Raw genomic sequence first — 19,922 nt, 5'->3', positions numbered from 1 at the left:
TGACCTATAAACTATGTTGAACTAGAACCTGATTGGCACTTTTAACATTCTTGTAGGACCACCGTGTATGGTGCTGTAGTCCATTGGCATGGAAAGGTAAATGTCACATGTGAACTACAGCACCTATCATGCCATCCACTACAGTGGCAATGAAAACATGGCTTCAGGCTTACCCTGTGTAACCTGACAGCATCAGCTTGAACCCTGCTGCCCAGGCCCGTCAAAATCACCATTTTGATAGGTAGAAAACAGTAAATATTAAATAAATTACCCCTAAGCACACCTTGCTGCCCGTAAAGTATTGTGCATAATATAAAGAGGGGAAAATGTATGGCATCAGAAATGGTGTTCTACCCCAGTGACTGGGCCCAAAGCAACAGTGTCACTAGTTAGGCTGTAATTGGTACATAGGAAAAGTCAAACTATACAATTTGCACTTTAATCAATAACTTTTGACATGTACCGGCCACAGAGTCCTTTCAAAGACTTAGGCGGTCATTCTGACCCTGGCGGTCGGTGATAAAGCGGCGGCCAACCCGCAAACAGGCCGGCGGTCCAAAAAATGGTATTCTAACTCTGGCGGGAACCGCCAACACCGGCCGCCACATTAACACTCCGACCGCCACGGCGGGACCGACAAACAGCGCAGCGGTCACCGCCAACAGGCAGGCGTCAGACAATGTACCGCCCACCCTATCACAACTCACCAATCCGCCACCTTTTCCGGGGCGGGAGCCCGCCGATAAAAACACGGCGGAAACAGACTACGAACGGGAAAACGCTCACCTATACACACTCCACGAGGACGGAGGACAGCATGGAGCCAGAATTACACATCCTACCAGCTATTGTCTACCTGCTCATCTACCAGGAGTACGAACGCCGGCGCAGACGACAACGGTGAGTACTGCACCTACGACACAGGGGGGAGGAGAAAAGCTTACGGGCACACATATGCGCCATACACCCACCCCCCCACCACAAATACCTACACCCAATGCCGAGCAACAAGTCAGAGTGACACCACACAAACCCCCCGGAATAATGCAAAGACACAATTTAAATTTTCGATAAAATATATGTATAAATAGCTCCATTGAAGGAATGGCAAATATGCCATATAAAAGATACAAAAATAAGGAATGAACATAGTCAACAAGATATCCATAGGCAAAAAGCCCTGCACATTCCGTCAAAGTTCCATAGTCCGTGGGCCAATGTGCACAAACACATGGGCAAAGCCCACACATGAGACCAGATACCATTGGAGAGAACACTGCAAGGGCATCAGATGATAAAACTACAGGCACCTCAGGGGGAAGGGAAGGGGGGCACCTCAGCCACATGAGTCCACGACGCCAGATCCACAAGGGGCCTCCATGCCCACTGTCCCATCCTCGGGGGTGCAAAGCCACAGTCCATCAGATGGATTACCGACTCCACTGTTATTGGAGGAGGCATGGTGCCCTGAGTGCTTCCTGAATCCCTGCTCGACACAGAACCGGCACTGTCAATGGGCCCAGCGGAGTGGTGCTTGAGATGAAGGGCCCAGCGGAGCGGTGCTTGAGATGAAGGGCCCAGCTGAGCGGTGCTTGAGACGGCGGGGCCCAGCGGAGCGGTGCTTGAGATGAAGGGCCCAGCGGAGCGGTGCTTGAGATGAAGGGCCCAGCGGAGCGGTGCTTGTGATGAAGGGCCCAGCAGAGCGGTGATTGACAGGAAGGGCCCAGCGGAGCGGTGCTTGAGACAACGGGGTCCAGCGGAGCGGTGCTTGAGATGAAGGGCCCAGCGGAGCGGTGCTTGACAGGAAGGGACCAGAGGAGCGGTGCTTGACAGGAAGGGCCCAGCGGAGCAGTGCTTGACAGGAAGGGCCCAGCGGAGCGGTGCTTGACAGGAAGGGCCCAGCGGAGCGGTGCTTGAGACGGCGGGGCCCAGCGGAGCGGTGCTTGAGATGAAGGGCCCAGCGGAGCGGTGCTTGAGATGAAGGGCCCAGCGGAGCGGTGCTTGACAGGAAGGGCCCAGCGGAGCGGTGCTTGAGATGAAGGGCCCAGCGGAGCGGTGCTTGACAGGAAGGGCCCAGCGGAGCGGTGCTTGAGATGAAGGGCCCAGTGGAGCGGTGCTTGAGATGAAGGGCCCAGCGGAGCGGTGCTTGACAGGAAGGACCCAGCGGAGAGGTGCTTGAGACGGCGGGGCCAGCGTAGCGGTGCTTGACAGGAAGGGCCCAGCGGAGCGGTGCTTGACAGGAAGGGCCCAGCGTAGCGGTGCTTGACAGGAAGGGCCCAGTGGAGCGGTGCTTGAGATGGCGGGCCCTGTTCAGCGTTTCTTGTCCCGGCGGGCCCGTTCAGCGGTTCTTGTCCCGGCGGGGCCTGTTCAGCGGTTCTTGTCCCGGCGGGGCCCTGTTCTGCGGTGCTCCTCCCGGCGGGGCCCTGTTCAGCGGTGCTCCTCCCGGTGGGGCCCTGTTCAGCGGTTCTTGTCCCGGCGGGGCCTATTCAGCGGTTCTTGACCCGGCGGGGCCCTGTTCTGCGGTGCTCCTCCCGGCTGGGCCCTGTTCAGCGGTGCTCCTCCCGGCGGGGCCCGTTCAGCGGTTCTTGTCCCGGCGGGGCCTTGTTCAGCGGTTCTTGTCCCGGCGGGGCCCTGTTCTGCGGTGCTCCTCCCGGCGGGGCCCTGTTCAGCGGTGCTCCTTCCGGCGGGGCCCTGTTTAGCGGTGCTTCTCCCAGCGGGGCCCGTTCAGCAGGTCTTGTCCCGGCGGGGCCCGTTCAGCGGTTCTTGTCCCGGCGGGGCCCGTTCAGCGGTGCTTGTCCTGTGTGTCTAGGGAGCCAGACCTGGGCAAGACTTCCCGCTCATTCACCATCCGAACTTGTGGTCGCGGCACCCTCCTGTGATGGAGTCCTGGGCCCGTGGGTGTCGTCCGTCACACCCGGAATGGGGCTGGTGGGGCCCTCCTGGGCAGCTCGCCTCCTGCCTGACTTCTCCGCCCTGCTGCCCTTGCCCTCCTTCGCTGGAGCTCTGTGGCCCTTGCCTCCCTTGGATGATGTGGCAGGTGACGGGGCAAGGCTACTGTCCTTGGTGGCAGCCGTCTCAGGCTTGTCGCGCCGGGCCTTTTTCTTTTTTGTCCTCTTCCCAGGGGGGGGGCTGGCTGTCCCCTTGCTGCTGGCCGATGTTCCTGCCCTAGGATCTGGTGGACTCCAATAGCCCTGCACTATGGTCACAGTAGATGCAGGGTTGGTGGTTGCTGAGGTGCTTTTTTTGGTCTTACCAGGTGGAGGGGGTGGGTCAGTGATTGGAACGAGCTCAAGGTTGGAAAGGAAAAGGACTTGGGGAGGACAGGGACGGGTAGGTGTAGTGGGTTTGGGAGTGGAGGAAGAGGATGTGGTTGTAGGAGACTCAAGTGTGCTGTCTTTGGGTGCAGGTGCTTGTGACGGAGGCTGTCGTGAGGTGGATGGCTGTTGGGTGGGTGGCTGCCTGCGTTTGTGTGCTTTGGAAGAGGGGGTGACAGACACACTGGGAGAGGACACAGGGGACGTGTAAATGGCAGTGGGGGTGGTGACTGCACGTGTGTGGACTGTAATGGAGGGTGTGCTGGTGATGGAAGTACTGGCTGATGGTGGTGTGCATGCAGGTGTGAGTGGAGACGTCACAGGGAGGGAGGAGGGAGATGAGGAGGTGGGGGACACAGAGGTGGTAGTGACTGTTGGCATGTCTGCATCTGGATGTTGCTTGGGTGAATGCTTGTGGGATCTGTGGTGCTTATGTCTGGATGAGCTGCCCTTTGGTGTAGAGGTGTGTGCAGGCTGGTCTGATGGTGTGGATGGGATAGGTAGAGGAACAGGTGACTGGGACTGGGTGGAGGGAGTCAGAAGAGGGAGGCTGGAGACAGGGACAATGGCTGCCGTCAGTGCTGAAGCCAGAGCGTTGAACGATCGCTGATGGGCAGCCTGACCCGAATGAATGCCCTCCAGGTATGCATTGCTCCGATGCACCTCCCTTTCTACACCCTGGATGGCATTCAAAAGGGTAGACTGCCCAACAATGAGTGTCCTGAGGAGGTCAATGACCTCCTCACTGAGGGCAGCAGGGGTAACTGGGGCAGGGCCTGAGGTGCCTGGGGCGAAGGAGATGCCCGCCTTCCTGGGCAAGCGGGCACGGAGCGAAGGCTGAGGGGCTGCTGGGAGGGCGGGGCTTGTGCGCTGGGTGGCGGCTGTACCTGTTGTGGCGGTGGGCACGGATGTTGCTGCCACCGCTAGGGAGCTCCCTTCCGAGGACGTGTCGGTGTCGCTGACGTCTCCACGGGTCCCCGTTGTGGAGCTCCACTCGCCCTCCGTCTCACTGGTGTACTCGGAGTCTGTTGTATGGCCCTCCGGGGCCATGTGAGATGCAGCTCCCTCGTGCTCCAATGCCACTTCTCCTCCGCCAGATGATGCTAATGCACACATGAACAGGAAGACAAAGAAAATGGGGGGGGGGTGGAGAAATGAAGACAGGTTGAGTGCATGCATTGGCAACACCCTTGTCGGAGAGGACAGACACAGAAGCCCCCTGAACTAGGCCGCGCAATGGGGGTACACTACTCAGTTATTGTGACTAGTCCTACGGGTCTATGGACGACAAATGCACACATGGGTGAGGCCGGACCATGGATAGCTGTACTTGGCACCCTACAGAGGTGGGGGGCACAGGGCCGTGCCTAACGGAGGGGCCTAGCCTACAGAATGCGCCCTGGCCTGGAGATAGCCACAGCCCTCCTCCCCCACCCAGACACCTTCACTGCGCGCAAAGATAGCAGAATGTGCTGATACTCACCCCCTTGTGTCTGCTGTGATGTCCTCACGCGCCCATCCAAATCGGGGTAGGCCACCACCAGGATCCGGGACATCAGGGGGGTCAATTGGCGGCTGGCACCCCTCCTACGTTGGGAGGCCATCCCCAGCAGAGACTCGGCGGTCTTTCTGGTCCCGCGGCAGATGTCCTCCCACCTCTTTCGGCAGTGGGTGCCCCGTCTGTTATGGACCCCCAGGGCCCGGACGTCCTTGGCGATGGCACGCCAAATGTCGATCTTCTGATGGGCGCTGACCTATGTGACATGTACAGGGTGGTAAAAGAAATCGCATCAGTTTTCTGCCTGGTCAATGTGAGTGGCCCCCCCTCCCCAACCTTGCCATGTGGCACATGCTCTCATCTTTCATGCGTTGCACTCCTCATTCGCTCCCCTCCCCACCATCTTACATACACCCCACTCAACACAGGCATAGCCCATTCAACGTGCACCCTGTGTACTAACCTGTTGGTCTGGAGGACCGTAGAGTAGCGCATACTGGGGGAGGACCCCATCAACAAGTTCCTCCAATTCTTCGGCAGTGAAGGCAGGGGCCCTTTCCTCAGTCGCAGCAGCCATTGTATCTCCCAGACCGAGGTCACAGCAGCACTTGCAGTATAGGTCCTCTCCTGTGGATGATCAGGTCTCGAGTGATTAATCAGATAGTAAATGGCGGTCACGCCCGCGGCGGTGCGTACCGCGACCGCCGGCGCACATCGTCATTGGCTCCTGAGACCCATAGGGTTCAATGTTAACCAATGCTGCTTTGCGCCGCGGTCTTCGACCGCCTACCGCCACGGTGTGCCACGCCAGCGCAGTGACCTCACATCCCACTGTCACACTTCTCAGGTCAGGCAGCCGCCATTTCAAGGGCCCACATGGCATGATTTCTACTGCGTCACACAGTTCTAGGCCTTGCATAGCCACTCATACAAGCCGTTCAATGCATAGCGATTCGTGTACTGTGCAAGCTGTGTGAATTAACCTGTGGGTTGCTTGACTCTGTGCTCCATGTTGTCCTTCCTAGGCACCGTCCGCTGGGACTTGCGAGGAGAAGGATGAATCCTCCCGTGTACCTACCGCTGGTGGACCTGTCGACAATGGAAGAACGACATATCATACTTACATACCGGCTTGACAGAGCAACTATACATGAACTATGTGCCCAGCTGGAGCCAGACCTGATGTCCCCCATCCGCCAACCCACGGGGATTCCCCCTCTGGTGCAGGTTCTGTCAGTACTCCATTTGTTGGCAAGTGGGTCTTTTCAGACAACAGTGGCCATGTCATCTGGGATGTCTCAGCCTATGTTTTCTAAGGTTTTGTCCAGAGTGTTGTCTGCCCTGATGAAATACATGCGGAGCTACATTATTTTCCCTGAGGTGGGCGAATTGGCTACAGTGAAGGGTGATTTCTATGCCCTTGGACATATCCCCAACATCATTGGTGCCATTGATGGGACCCATGTGGCTTTGGTTCCCCCCAAAGACAGTGAGCAGGTGTACAGAAACAGAAAAAGTTATCATTCGATGAATGTCCAGGTGGTCTGTTTGGCTGACCAGTACATCTCCCATGTAAATGCCAAGTTCCCTGGGTCAGTGCATGACGCGTATGTCATGCGAAATAGCAGCATCCCTTATGTGATGGAACAGCTACAGAGACACCGTGTGTGGCTAATTGGTGACTCTGGTTACCCCAACCTGTTGTGGCTGCTGACCCCAGTGAGGAATCCCCGTACCAGGGCAGAGGAACGGTACAATGAGGCCCATGGGCGATCTAGGAGGATCATAGAAAGGACCTTCGTGGTCCTGAAGGCCAGGTTTAGGTGCCTGCATATGACAGGGGGATCCCTCATGTACTCACCAAAGAAGGTGTGCCAGATCATCGTGGCCTGCTGTATGCTTCGCAATCTTGCATTGCGACGCCAGGTGCCTTTTCTGCAGGAGGATGGTCCAGATGGTGGTGTTGTTGCAGCTGTGGAGCCTGTGGAGAGTGAAGAGGAGGAAGACGACGGGGACGACACGGACAACAGGGATACAGTCATACAACAATACTTTCAGTAGCACACAGGTAAGAAACAGCCACCCCAATTTACATTTACTTGAGGCCTCATGCGTCTCCACTGTCTGTGTTTCCCCCCAGTTCCTGTTAACTGATTTGTGACTTTCCCTTCCCTTTTCAGAGCTGTATGACCCACTGCCTGACTTCAGCTTTGTTTGCCCATGGACTAAAGCTTATTGAAATTGGTATGTTGTCATCACAAAGTAACTGGCCATTATTGCACCGTTATGTGTAATACATTTGTTAAGAATACAAGCAGACTCCTGTTTCTTTAAGTGGAATAAGTGATTTATTTTAAGTGCTACATATAGGTAAATGATGGGTTGGGGTGGAGTAATGTCCATGGCAGAGTCCAGTTCTCAGTCGCACAGGTGCATTGTCCATATGCCTGTGGAAGGATGGAGCAAGGGCAGTTCAAGGTTGGACAGGGTGACAATGTGGGACAGTGGGATGACATCAGGGGGTATCTTAGGCTGGCGGGGGTCTTGCAATCCTACTCTGTCTTCTTGTGAGATCTCAGGTTCCGCTTGCGGAGTGGTTCTTCTTCTGCAGGAGGTGGGGTTCTGGTGGCCTGTCGTTGTGTGGGGGCCTCCTGTCCACTAGCGCCGGCGGAGGTGGTAGGCTGTTCCTGGCCTGGGCTAGTGACAGGGGCCCTTTGGGGTGCCACATGGTCCCGCAATGTGGTGACGATCTGGGTAAGGGCCAGGACGATGGTCCCCATTGCGGAACCGATGTTCCTCAGTTCCTCCCTGAACCCCATGTACCGTTCCTCCTGCAGTTCCTGGATCTCCTGGAACCGGGCCAGTACCATCGCCATCGTCTCCTGGGAGCGGTGGTATGCTCCCATGATGGTGGAGAGGGCCTCTGGGAGAGTCGGTTCCCCGGGCCTGTCCCACCCCTGTCGCAGAGAAGCCCTCCCAGTTCCCCTGTGTTCCTGGGCCTCTGTCCCCTGGACGGTGTGCCCACTACCACTGCCCCCAGGTCCCTGTTGTTGTTGGGGTGGTGGGTCAACCTGGGTGCCCTGTAGTGGTGGACACACCGCTGATTTACGTGTCCTGGAGACAGAGGCATGGGCCCGCTGGGTGGGAGCTGTGCTGGTGTTCCCAGAAGGGGTTGGGTCTGGTGTAGCCTGTGGCTGTCTGTGGGGAACCGACTGTCCAGAGGTCCCTGATGGGCCGGGCTGGTCGTCTGGCTCCAGGGAGACAGAGATGCTGTCATCGCTGGGGGCCTCTTCTGGGGGTGGGATGGACATCTCTGTACCCTCCGTGGCGGTGTGGTGGCGTTCGGGTCCTGCAGGGGTATAAAGGTATGGTTATTGCTTCTGTGTGTGGCATTTCGTGTGATGGGTTGGTGTCCGTGTACCCATGTGCAGGCATTTCCTTGTGGGGGCTTTTGTGAGGGTGGCTTGTGGGGGTGATGTGTGTGTGCAGTGGGCATGCTTTGGTGATGGGTGTCCATGCTTTGTGGTCGCATGCAGGGCTTGGTGTTGTGATGGGTGGGTTGTGATGGTGAGCCTTTTGCTAGGGGTTGGTGTGATGGGGGAGGGGGTGAGGGTGGGGTGGGGGTGGGAAGCAGTAGTGAAAATTTGCCTTACCAGAGTCCATTCCTCCGCCTACTCCTGCGAGGCCCTCAGGATGCAGGATGTGCAAGACTTCCTCCTCCCACGCGGTAAATTCTGGGGGAGTAGGTGGGGGTCCGCCGCCAGTCTTCTGCACCGCAATGTTGTGCCTTGATACCATGGAACGCACCTTCCCCGTAGGTCGTTCCATCACTTCCTGATGTCCTCCCGATTGCGTGGATGCTGCCCACCGCGTTAACCCTGTCCACTATCCTTTGCCATAGCTCCATCTTCCTGGCAATTGTGGTGTGCTGCACCTGTGCCCCGAAGAGCTGGGGCTCTACACGGACTATTTCCTCCACCATGACCCTGAGTTCGGCGTCACTGAACCTGGGGTGTCTTTGGGGTGCCATGGGGTGGTGTGGTTGAGGTGTGGGGTGGCGTTTGTGGTGATGAGTGTGGTGCGTGTGGTGGTGTGTGGAGTTTGGTGCGTGGATTCTGTGTGGGTGATAGTGTTGTGTGCCTCTGTGTTGTGGGATTCTCTATTCTGTGCTCTGTCTCTCGCCTTCATCAATGATTTCGGGTCGTAGGGGCTTGTGGGTGATGTGGGTGTGTGCTTTATATTGTGTTGGGTGTGTGGGAGTGGTGTTAGTATGTGTATCAGGTGTGCGTATTTGAAACTGACCAATGTTGCTGAGTTTTCTATGTGTGTGTGTATTTTGACCGCAGCGGTGTGTACCGCCAATGGAATACCGCGTTTGAAAGACCGCCGCATGGATTTGTGGGTCGGAATGGTATGGGCGTTTTTCTGTTGGCGTGACGGTGGAGGTTTGGTCAGCGCCATTTTTTCGCTGACCTTTGGTGTGGCGGATTTTTGTGGATGTCGTGTTTTTGGCGGTTTGCCAGTTGCGGGTCAGAATGACCGTGGCGGTTTACCGCGGCCGCGGCGGTGTTATGGCGGCCTTCTGGCCGGCGGTAAGCGACTTTTACCGCCGAGGTCAGAATGACCCCCTTAATGTTATATTTAATAGAAATCCCTTCTAATTGTAATATCGAACATTTGTTAAGTATATGGGAAATGTAACTTTTAGAAACGTACCTTTTTTCTTATTGAAGCTGTGCAGGCTAATTTGCGTTGGCTCTCCAGCAACTGCCCAACCTAGACTTAAGATAAATTAGGTGTGAAAGAGGTGTGGAAAATACTCCTGTGCAGAAACAATAGGGATGAGTGGGGAGGTCTTTTCATCTCCTGGCAATAAGACCAGTTGGGGTGAACCCAGGAACTTAATTAATTAAAAAACGAGCATGCCCTGTCACAAGCAAATGGTATGTGACACTTGGAAAGCCCCTGCTTTTGTCCCCACAGTCAGGCTGGCACTAAACCCAGCAGGAAAGAAGCAACCACCCAAACCTGTTTTGAATGATCCCAGAAAAGGAGACTGCTCATTTTCCTGTGCACACCACTTGGCATGTACACAGGCTCTGCACAAGGAAAGAAGGGTTTGCTCTTCTTGAATTTTGAGAACGAAAGGCACTGTGGGATTCTGTGTGGTAAGGCAAATGAGAACAGTTGCAATGGTTAGGAAGTGCTCAAAAGTCACCCACTGCTACTAGCTGGGACCAGGCATAGATGTGGCACTACAAGTCATATCCCCAGACTACTTTTTGGACCTGTGGAAGATCAGAACGTGAACTAAGTGGAGGCTTAAAGGACCTGACCTGACCTAAATCTGGGCCATCGCTTGTACCCAGGTCAAAGAAAAGGATTTCAAGTTTAAGCTGGCGGGCCTCCTGTGTAGCTCCAGGTACACAGAAATATGCAAGGGGCATTCCATCTAAAGTGCCCAATGACCATTGGCACTGGACATTGCTGCTGGCCTCTAGCCGACACCCTGAGAGTCCTTAAGTGGCTTTCTGTGAAGTCTTCAGAAAAGTGATCAATATGTCTGTGTTGGGATTTAAAAACATTGTAAAACTTTTTGACTTCCAGACTTTCACTGGACCAGATCACTTGTTAAACATGACCAGTGCTCCATTGGGGTTGGCCTCAATTGTTGCCCCGGTCCAACCACTTCTATTATTGATACTTTAGGTATTTTGGTATTATTTTCACTTAAATCTGTAAAAATGTATATCTCCAGTTATCCTTATTGGATTTTTGTTGGTTTGGTCTTATTTTACTCATATATGCTTGCTCTATACTGTAAAGTTTGCTGTGGAATTATATTGAGTTTCATATGAGTTTTTTGAGGTTATAGGCACTTCCTAATTTACACATTGCCATTGACTTAAGCCAGACTGCTGTGTGTCACGTTATCATGGTGTGACAGCAGGGTTATTTTATTTGTGTGACATCTCGCAAATGTTGCATTTATCCTTTGAGGTGGACATTTATCAACCCCAAGTAATACTTATCTTTCTTACATGTGCCCAGAACACCAGCACCAGCCAATTGTGACTTAATTGTTCAGCAGGACGAACCCATGTGTGGGAAGTTAAAGACAATGGTAAAGACTTTACATGCCCAGAGATGAGTTTATGGACAATCTAGCAATGACAAAGCATTGTGCTATTTGGAGATGAGCCATTGGAATAGCTAACAAAATAGAACAATATAATGTAGGCAATTTCAATAAAGTGTCTAAGTATGTAAGAGTGTGTGTGGTATCATCGTTGCTATATGGTTTCACATTGAGATGTGTGCACTGTTTATTTTTTCCTAGCTCGACTTCTGCCTTGCATTCATGTAGTAACTCTCCCCAGCAGGCAAATAAGATAACTCACCAGGATATTTATTATTACGCAACCTGTGCTTTTCCAAGCAAATTATTAATCCGTGAATTCAAAGAAACATGACACTTTTTACAGTACACTCGTTCTCGTAGTACCAGCAGGAAGCGTTGCATACGGCATCATACTGACAACAAATAGTATACACAAAATCTATGACTGGGCGCGTTAAAACAAGTGTGTCAATCTGCCATGTGTTAGCGATGCTGGCTCAAGGGAGCACCAACAGCCAGGAAGGCCTCTGTGAATGACGGCAAGAGGGTCGGATTACTTGCAATAAAATACTTTTGTCAAAACCCTGCAAAGAAAGGAGATGTCAGGAAAAATGGGAATGAAGACAGGAGAATAATTGGGAGGACCAATTTCCTGGAGATTTTTATCGCTCACAAGAGTATTGACCAGCATTTATGGGACATTTTAAAATGCAGCATCATAGAATAAATGTGAAGAACTGTGTACTGTGTGAACAGGTAATATGTATGGTGCTGTTTTGACCCAATACTGAAGGAACAATGGTAAAAGTAGCGGCAATGGCTTACACTAAAGGTAGATGTGTTGTGGCTGCTAATTTAAAAAGTGCCATACGTTCAGGAGTAGATTACGGGTACGGTGGATGGCCAAGTGGCAGATTTTGAATTAAATAATCACAGATACATAGCAAAATATGGTTTGGTGGGATAATGCCCATTTATAAATGGTACATGCTCCATATAGTAGGTTTGTTTATATAAATGAAATACCCGAACCAACTACTTGATGTGCCACTAGTTTTGGACTCGGAAAGAGGAAGTCCTTAACCGGGTATAAAACTTTGGATGCACTTTGGGAAATGTGGTGGCTAAACATGAATGGACGCTGTGTGATAAGTCATTAGGCTTCTAGTGAACAGCTTTCATCTCAGTTTCCTCCAGTCACTGGTCCATATAAAATATGTGAAATTAGTTAGGTGTTGAGCAGAATTCCATAATGAAATGGAAAATGTACAGTATGTGTTTTCTTTTTTTGTATTGCCTTTTTAGAAATAGGGTTTAGTAAATATTAGACTTCTGACAACCCACATATATCAAAGATCTTAGGCATTGAAGAATAGCATAGATTGATAGAAAGAAAACTTGAGGGCCTACTAAAAGTAAATTAATTCTGTGAGCTAAATCAACTGCTTTGAAACCCACACAATATCTCACTAATAAGATGGAAATTATAAATAACACAAGCCATAGAAAGTCATAACATACATGTATTGTAAATAGACAGCTGTATACCAACACTTGTAGCATTTTTATTGCTTCCTAGCTGATCAATATACTCTCAGGAGATTCATAGCTACTATCTGAGATAGGCCTGAATATGAGATCAGTGTACATATCACTACACCGTCTCCCCCTAACAGCAGCCTGTGAAGATCAGAGTTCTAATGATGTAACAGAGTGTTCACCAAGCTCACAGAATATGCCTGCACCGGCACTGACCCCTTTATTTTATTTACTTCAACATGACCCACATAAAAGGATTTAAACAGCTACTCCTAATCCAGCACCATGGTTTCCAGAAAGACTCCACTATTGACATTAATTTTGAAAGTGAATAGTCTAGTTGTTCAATAAATCTCTATGGTGAAACTAGAGTAAACACTTGAGAATTCACTTACAAACTCCTGCTGCTGTTGGAAGTTTGTTTTTTAATCAGCAAGCCAGAATTTTTTCCCCACAAGCATTTGATAGATATTTGAGAATTTATAGGAAATGAGTCCTCATTTCAGCTTTCTGGGGTACTAGCCATGTCAAAAAAATAGACCATTCTTATTTCATTTCCTGCAGTCTCCTCAATAGGACATGCTTTCAGTTTCAGAGATTCTTTTCCAGTAACATATTATTCAGGAGTGACTCATATTTGTCAGAAATGTAGAATGTTAGCACGCTAGGGGGTATATTTACCAAGATTTTTTGCCATGTTTGCATCACAAAAGTGACAAAAAGCAACACAAAATATTTTTTCATTAATTTACTTTTCAGCGTGAAACTTGTGCTGGAAAATCACATGAAAGTAGCACAAAGCTGCACTTAGCACTGCTTTGCATTACTTAGCCCCCGGGGGTGGTCCAATGGGGGGTGCATGGGCATTCCCAAGCAACCACCCAAAGTTTTTGATATAAAACCCTAATTACTAAATGTTGGACTTATTTGCTTATGCAGGGTCATCCCCAATCTTTTTGCCTCCTGCCTCCTATTTTTTCTGACCTGTTGTTGTTGTTTTTTTTAACTCTAAGCACTTTACCACTGCTAACAAGTGCTAAAGTGCATATGCTCTCTGTGTAAATTGTATTGTTGATTGGTTTGTCCATGACTGGAATATATGATTTACTAGTAAGTCCCTAGTAAAGTGCACTAGAGGTGCCAGGGCCTGTAAATCAAATGTTACTAGTGGGCCTTCAGCACTGGTTGTGCCACCCACATAGGTAGCTCTGTAAACATGTCTCAGACCTGCCACTGCAGTGTCTGTGTGTGCAGTTTTAACTGTAAATTCGACTTGGCAAGTCTACCCACTTGCCAGGCCTAAACTTTCCCTTTTCTTATATGTAAGGCACCCCTAAGGTAGGCCTTCGGTAGCCTCAACGGCAGGGTGCAGTGTATGGTTAGGACATATTCTATATGTGTTCTATATGTCCTGACAGTGAAATAATGCTAAATTAGTTTTTCACTGTTGCAAGGCCTGTCCCTCTCATAAATTAACATGGGGGCTACCTTTAAATCTGATTAAAGTGTAGATTCCCTTTGGGAGCGGATGGACATGTGGAGTTTGGGGTCTATGAGCTCACAATTTAAAAATACATCTTTTAGTTAAATTGATTTTGAGATTGTATGTTTGAAAATGCAACTTTTAGAAAGCAAGCATTTTCTTGCTTATACCGATTCTGTGACTCTTCCTGTTTGTGGATTCCCTGTCTGGGTCAGTTTGACAGTTGGGCTGGTTGCACCTCACATTAGACAGTGACACAAAAGAAGCAGGGGTGTAGTCTGCATTTCCTGATGAGCCATCTGTGCTAGGAAGTTGGGGAGGAGTGGTCATTTACACCTGAAATGGCTGTGCCTGTCCTCACACAATGCAGTCTCGGACCCCCTGGTGAGTGTCTGGGGCCTGGCCTGGGCAAGGCAGGATTTCACATTCAAAAGAGAGTTTACTTTGAAGTAGGCCTACTTCAAAGGAGAAATTGGGTATAAGAGGACACTCAAACCCACAGACTTTAGAACACTTCTGGAAACAAGAGGAACCTCTGCCTGGAGAAGAGCTGAAGTGCTGAGGAGAAGTGCTGGCCTGTCTGTGACTGTGCTTTGTGGAGCTATAATGCAGTTGCTGCTTCTGCCAGAGTAAGAGGGCAAAGACTGGACTTTGTGTGCCTTCCATCTTGTGAAGAAATCTCCAAGGGCTTGATTTAGAGCTTGCCTCCTGTTGTTTGAAGTCTCAGGGACAGCAAAGACTTCTCTCTGCCAGCACCTGGAGTCTCTGGAGAGACTCCTGCTCTGACAAGTGGTGCCCTATCCAGTTCCTGGGCCCTTGAAAGGAAAGCTGGTGGAAATCCAAGGAAATCAACTTCGGATGACTTCGGACCAAAGCTGCTGCTGAATCCGGTGGCGCTGCCTGCAACCGACTCCGTGATCTTCGCTGGAACGCGCCGACTTTTGCAGGCCCGATGCCACTGCAGCCCAGCTGAAGTTCACGAGTCCGTGGAAGTCTCCGCACCACGTCGTGACCGACGCCGCTCGAAGTGCGCGGATTTCGCACAGACGCCGCGATCCCCGACTTCGCGCATCGACTTGTTTTCACTCTTCACCAAAGGTACTGTTCTTGGGGGTCTACGGAACTCATTGTCTGGTGCCGCTGGTGTCGGCTTGTTGGGAACGACTCCGTCATGATGTTGTGTTATCACCTCATCGAAGCATTTTGTGTTTCTAAGCGCTATTTTTTTAGTTTAATCTTTAAAAATTCATAACCTGACTTGTGTATGTCGGAGTTTTGTTGTTTTGGTCTTGTTTTGTTTAGATAAACATTTCCTATTTTTCTAAACCGGTGTTGTGCCATTTTGTAATGTTTTCCATAAGTTACTGTGTGTGTTGGTACAAATACTTTACACCTAGCACTCTGAAGTTAAGGCTACTGCTCTGCCAAGCTACCAAGGGGGTAAGCAGGGGTTAGCTGAGGGTGATTCTCTTTTACCCTGACTAGAGTGAGGGTCGTTGCTTGAACAGGGGGTAACCTGACTGTCAACCAAAGAGCCAATTTCTAACACTAAATAAAGTAGATATGGTCTAGCGTAAAAGAATAGCGCCCATTTCAAAAAGGCATAATCACCAAAAAATGCTTTCATTTCTCCAGTTTTATCCCGCTTTGCATGTGTGCTGGACTGTACTGCACACATAGAAGGTGGGAAAAGTTTTAAAGTTAGTTTAAGCATAGTATTTTTGTACTGGAGGGTATCCTTCCAGTAGAAAACCTATGCTAGACTCATGCAGACACCCTTGCACTATGGTGCAAAGATGTGTGAGTGGCGCACACCAGCACGTTTCTGCACCTGCGCTATGAAGAGGTGAGGAAAGTGCAATATTTCTAAAAATATGGCACTCTCCTGCTCTCTTTTTCTCACGCAGCATAGCATTTCTGCTGCCTAGCTGCGCTGAGTGGAAATTTAGTAAATCAAGGCCTATATGTTTTTTTAGATCTCTGTGGCGAAGTTTCAATTGAAGCATGGTCTTGATTAGCAGTCGGCTGCTGGAAGCTTTTAATGCTGAACTTACTAATGAATATTCATGTATTCTGAGTGTTTAATGTGCATAGAAAATATATTAACTTAGATGAAAAATAATGCATACATTTGAAGTTGCGCTCACTTGAGTGGCCGCCCATGTATACGAAGTATACTTATTAATGGCTTATTAATATAAAATGTTGAGCTTATGTTTGATTAATGTAGAGGAGGAGCCAAGATGGCGATCGGGAAGGACGCTTAAGAAAGCGCTCCGTCTCGGGCTCGCCACCAAAATAACTGCAGGGCGCCCCGGGGACGCCAACATCCTTGCAAAGAAGTGGGACCCGCTCTGAGAACCTCTCTCCCCCCGTCGACGGCTACGGGGTCGCTTGTGCTGCCGAGAAAGGAGGTTCCTGAACGACGACGCCGCCTCGGGAACTGCGGCCGCCATCTTGCCTCGTAGCGAGGCCCGGAGCTCCGTCCCTGAGCCCTGAAGGTGAGGTGGGGGTGCAGCGGCGAGGGGATCCCTTGGCGGGAGGACAGCAGGCCCGCCGCTGGGCCCTGCACCGCTTTGGGCTGCTCCCCTCCCCCCCCCTACCGCTTGATAACTTTTTCCATTGCTGGCGCGGAGCGGCGGTGAAGTTGCGGATGGGGACTCTTGGTGGTTCCCCCCCCCAGCCCGTGGACCGGCTACGAGGCGTGCCCCCCTCCCCTTGACCGTCTGGGGCGCCTGCGGATCGGGATCGGCGGGGGGGCTTGCTCTCTATGCCCCCTGAACATTACTGGTGGCTCCGGCAACTTTTTTGAACGCTCGGGAGCCAAGTAGGAAGCGCTCACTGCAGTAAATTATGTACATCATCATTCCCCTGGCACGGGATTAGAACCCTGCATGGAAGCCCAAATGAAGGAGCGCGCACATGGCAATCGAAGTCGTGAGAATGAGAGGCCCACACCCAGACCCTGAATTGTCCAGGTCGACTGCAGTAACATTAGGGGCGAGCGGGCTTCGCCGCCTCCCCCCGCCCCACCATCCGTCGCCCTCCCGCCGGTGCCGGTGAAGGGGCCTGGAATTCACATCAAAGAATATTGGGCGGTTGGCAACCTAAAGAACTAAAAGCGTATTCTGGTGTGGATCCGAGCGGATATACGGCCCTTCATACCTGTCTAACCCGGGGACCGTGGGAGTTCGCGTGGGTGCAGAAGGAACAGGGACTCACAAACTGAGACAAAATGGCCGGGAGATCAAAATCAGCGAGGAGTCAAGACCGGGGCACCCATGGACCAGCGCCTGGAGATCAACAACCCATACCCACTTTACAATCACTGGAATCTACACTTTTGGCCCACTCCACACAATTTGAGAAAGTACTCCAAGCAATCATGGAAACTAAAATTTCATTGGAAAATAGAATAGACACGGTATCGCAAGACCTAAATATCCTTAGAGCGGACCACCGCAAACTATCCGACAAAGTGAAGTCAAATGAGCCCCAAAGTATCGGACAACCAAAAACTAATTCTCCGCCTGGATCTAGAAGTAAAAACACTGCAGAGAAGAGCAGAAGAGGCGGAGGAAAGATCACGACGCAATAACATTCGGTTTCTTGGATTTCTGGAAAAATCATTAGATCAAAATTCAGAGATTCTATTGGAACAATGGCTAGCCGAAGTGGTCTTGATTGGAGCCCCATCGAAATTCTTCTCAGTTGAAAGAGCATACAGGACTCCCGGGCGCCCCCCAGTACCGGGCCAGCCCCCAAGACTGCTGATAACCAGGTTCCTGAACGTTAGAGACCGGGACGCGATATTGCAACAATTTCGCAGTAAAGGCCCATTTCAGTATGAGGACTCAACTGTTCACGCCTATCCAGACTTCACTCAGGAAGTGCAAAGACAACGCAACTCCTTTGCTCAAATAAAACAACGTCTCCGTGAACATGACATAAAGTATGCTCTGCTATTCCCCGCCAAACTAAGAGTACTAACAGATGAGCGCACCCACGTGTTCACATCTCCGGAGGACGCTTGGACATGGCTGCATGCCAAGGGTTTTGCCCAACCCCGAGAAGCAACCGGAATCAACGAAAGCTGGTCCACAGCGTCCCCACGGAAACGCTCCAAGAGGCGACCCGGGGGTCAACCCACGGTGAAACAGGCTGCGGAAGAGAGAGCCAGGGTCCGGAAGGAAACTCCCCTTCTGACACAAAACTCTTTCGAGGCCCTCAGAACCCAACAGGTGGAGGGCTCGGAATCGGAGTCAATAAGTTCGGATTCCACACTAACCGGGTCACTGAAGGGCCCGGAGATTACCCCCCGGTCCGCGGACATACTCTAAACGAGCGCCGCTGACCAGCCACCAGGACGAGGTCCGCCGCCATAGAAGGAGAGCCGAACTGTACATTGTGTGCTTTGTTGGCAGCGGTTGGACATATCGCTTGACATTATGTATCCTTGTTTTGCTGCTCTTAGAGCCAACTCCTGTACTCAACTTGCGAGTAATTGGTGGCAGCGCGCGGCGGGGGAGGGATGGTTCGCTGCGACCTGGGGACGCCCTACAATACTTGCAGACTGTGTCTGCAGAAGGATGCGAGCCCCTATTATGAGCCGCACCTGGATAGTATTATTGCTCCCCCGCAGACATCCACATGGACACAGCCTAGTTCGCACCCCAACGGGGTGTGCCGTTTTTTGTTGGTTCACAGTTGGGGATGGGATCCAGTTGGGGAGGGTGGGAGGGTAATTACTAGTTCGTGCACCGCGGATCTGCGCATAACACAGGACACATGGCTGGGGGCGGGGAACAGGGTCGACGAGGTGAAGGGGAGGGAGGAAACTGTTCGGACCCTACCAGGGAGCAGAATGTTAGTTGCACCACTACAAAATAAACATGGCCCAACATACAGCCTATAACGCACGCAAATATGACATAGTCACCTGGAATGTCAGGGGCCTCGGGAATCATAGCAAAAGGACCAGGGTGCATGCAAGACTCAAACGCCAGGGCATACACATTGCAATCCTACAAGAAACCCACCTGCGGGATCCAGACCTACAAGAACTGCGGAACAAATGGGGAGGACAGATTGTAGGTACATCTTATTCAACCTTCGCGAGGGGGGTCCTCATATGGATAGCAGGGAGTGTCCCATTTCTTCAAACATCATACAGGATAGGTCAGGGGGGTAGGTACGTAATAGTGGAGGGTAAATTAGACGGCAAACAACTATCACTTATAGGAATATACGCCCCTAACACTGCGCTACCTGAGTTCCTGAACACGCTTACCCCAGCATTATTGGCGAACCCCGCAACATCCGCAATATGGGGGGGAGATTTTAACAATACGCCGGACCAGACATTGGATAGGTCTAGCCCCCCCCACCACCTAGCAGCTAACAGACACCCCAGGCACCCACTGGCAACATGGGCCAGCAATATGGGCCTCTATGATTTGTGGCGTATGAAGCATCCACACCACAGAGAAAATTCATTTTATTCAGTACCACACAAGGTGCACACCAGGATAGATCTACTATGGGGCACCCAGGACATTTGCACAGTAACTAACGGGATTGAATACTTAGCTAAAACACTATCAGACCACTTGCCACTCAAAATAACTCTAGACTGGGGCAGGAGGCGTCAAGCGATCCCAACCTGGAGACTACAAGTGGAAGCACTGCAGGACCCTGCATTCACAGACGCCCTGAAAACAGCGCTCAAACAGTACTGGGAATTGAACGCTGACACCACAAACTTAAGAGCAACGGAATGGGACGCACACAAAGTAGTGACTCGTGGGCATTGTATTTCCACTACATGGGGGGTAAGAAGCACGCTCCATGCAGAAGTTAGCAAGCTGGAGAAGAAATTAAGAGCACTAGAAAATGCAGTGGCCGCAGCGAAACACCATACACGTCATTAAAAGATGCGCGCGCAGAATACGCAGCCGCCGACGCCAC

General features: G+C 51.3%; 1 protein-coding gene across 2 annotated transcripts in view; it reads right to left on the bottom strand.

Moving 5' to 3' along the window:
• CRHR2 (corticotropin releasing hormone receptor 2) overlaps positions 1–19,922 on the bottom strand; it is a 1,806,030-nt gene that overhangs the window by 522,614 nt on the left and 1,263,494 nt on the right. The window lies entirely within an intron of this gene.

This window comes from Pleurodeles waltl, chromosome 10 (assembly GCF_031143425.1).
Source record: "Pleurodeles waltl isolate 20211129_DDA chromosome 10, aPleWal1.hap1.20221129, whole genome shotgun sequence".
Taxonomy (NCBI): domain Eukaryota; kingdom Metazoa; phylum Chordata; class Amphibia; order Caudata; family Salamandridae; genus Pleurodeles; species Pleurodeles waltl.
The sequence above is the reverse complement of the archived record's forward strand: the minus strand, read 5'-3'. Positions and strand labels throughout refer to the sequence as shown.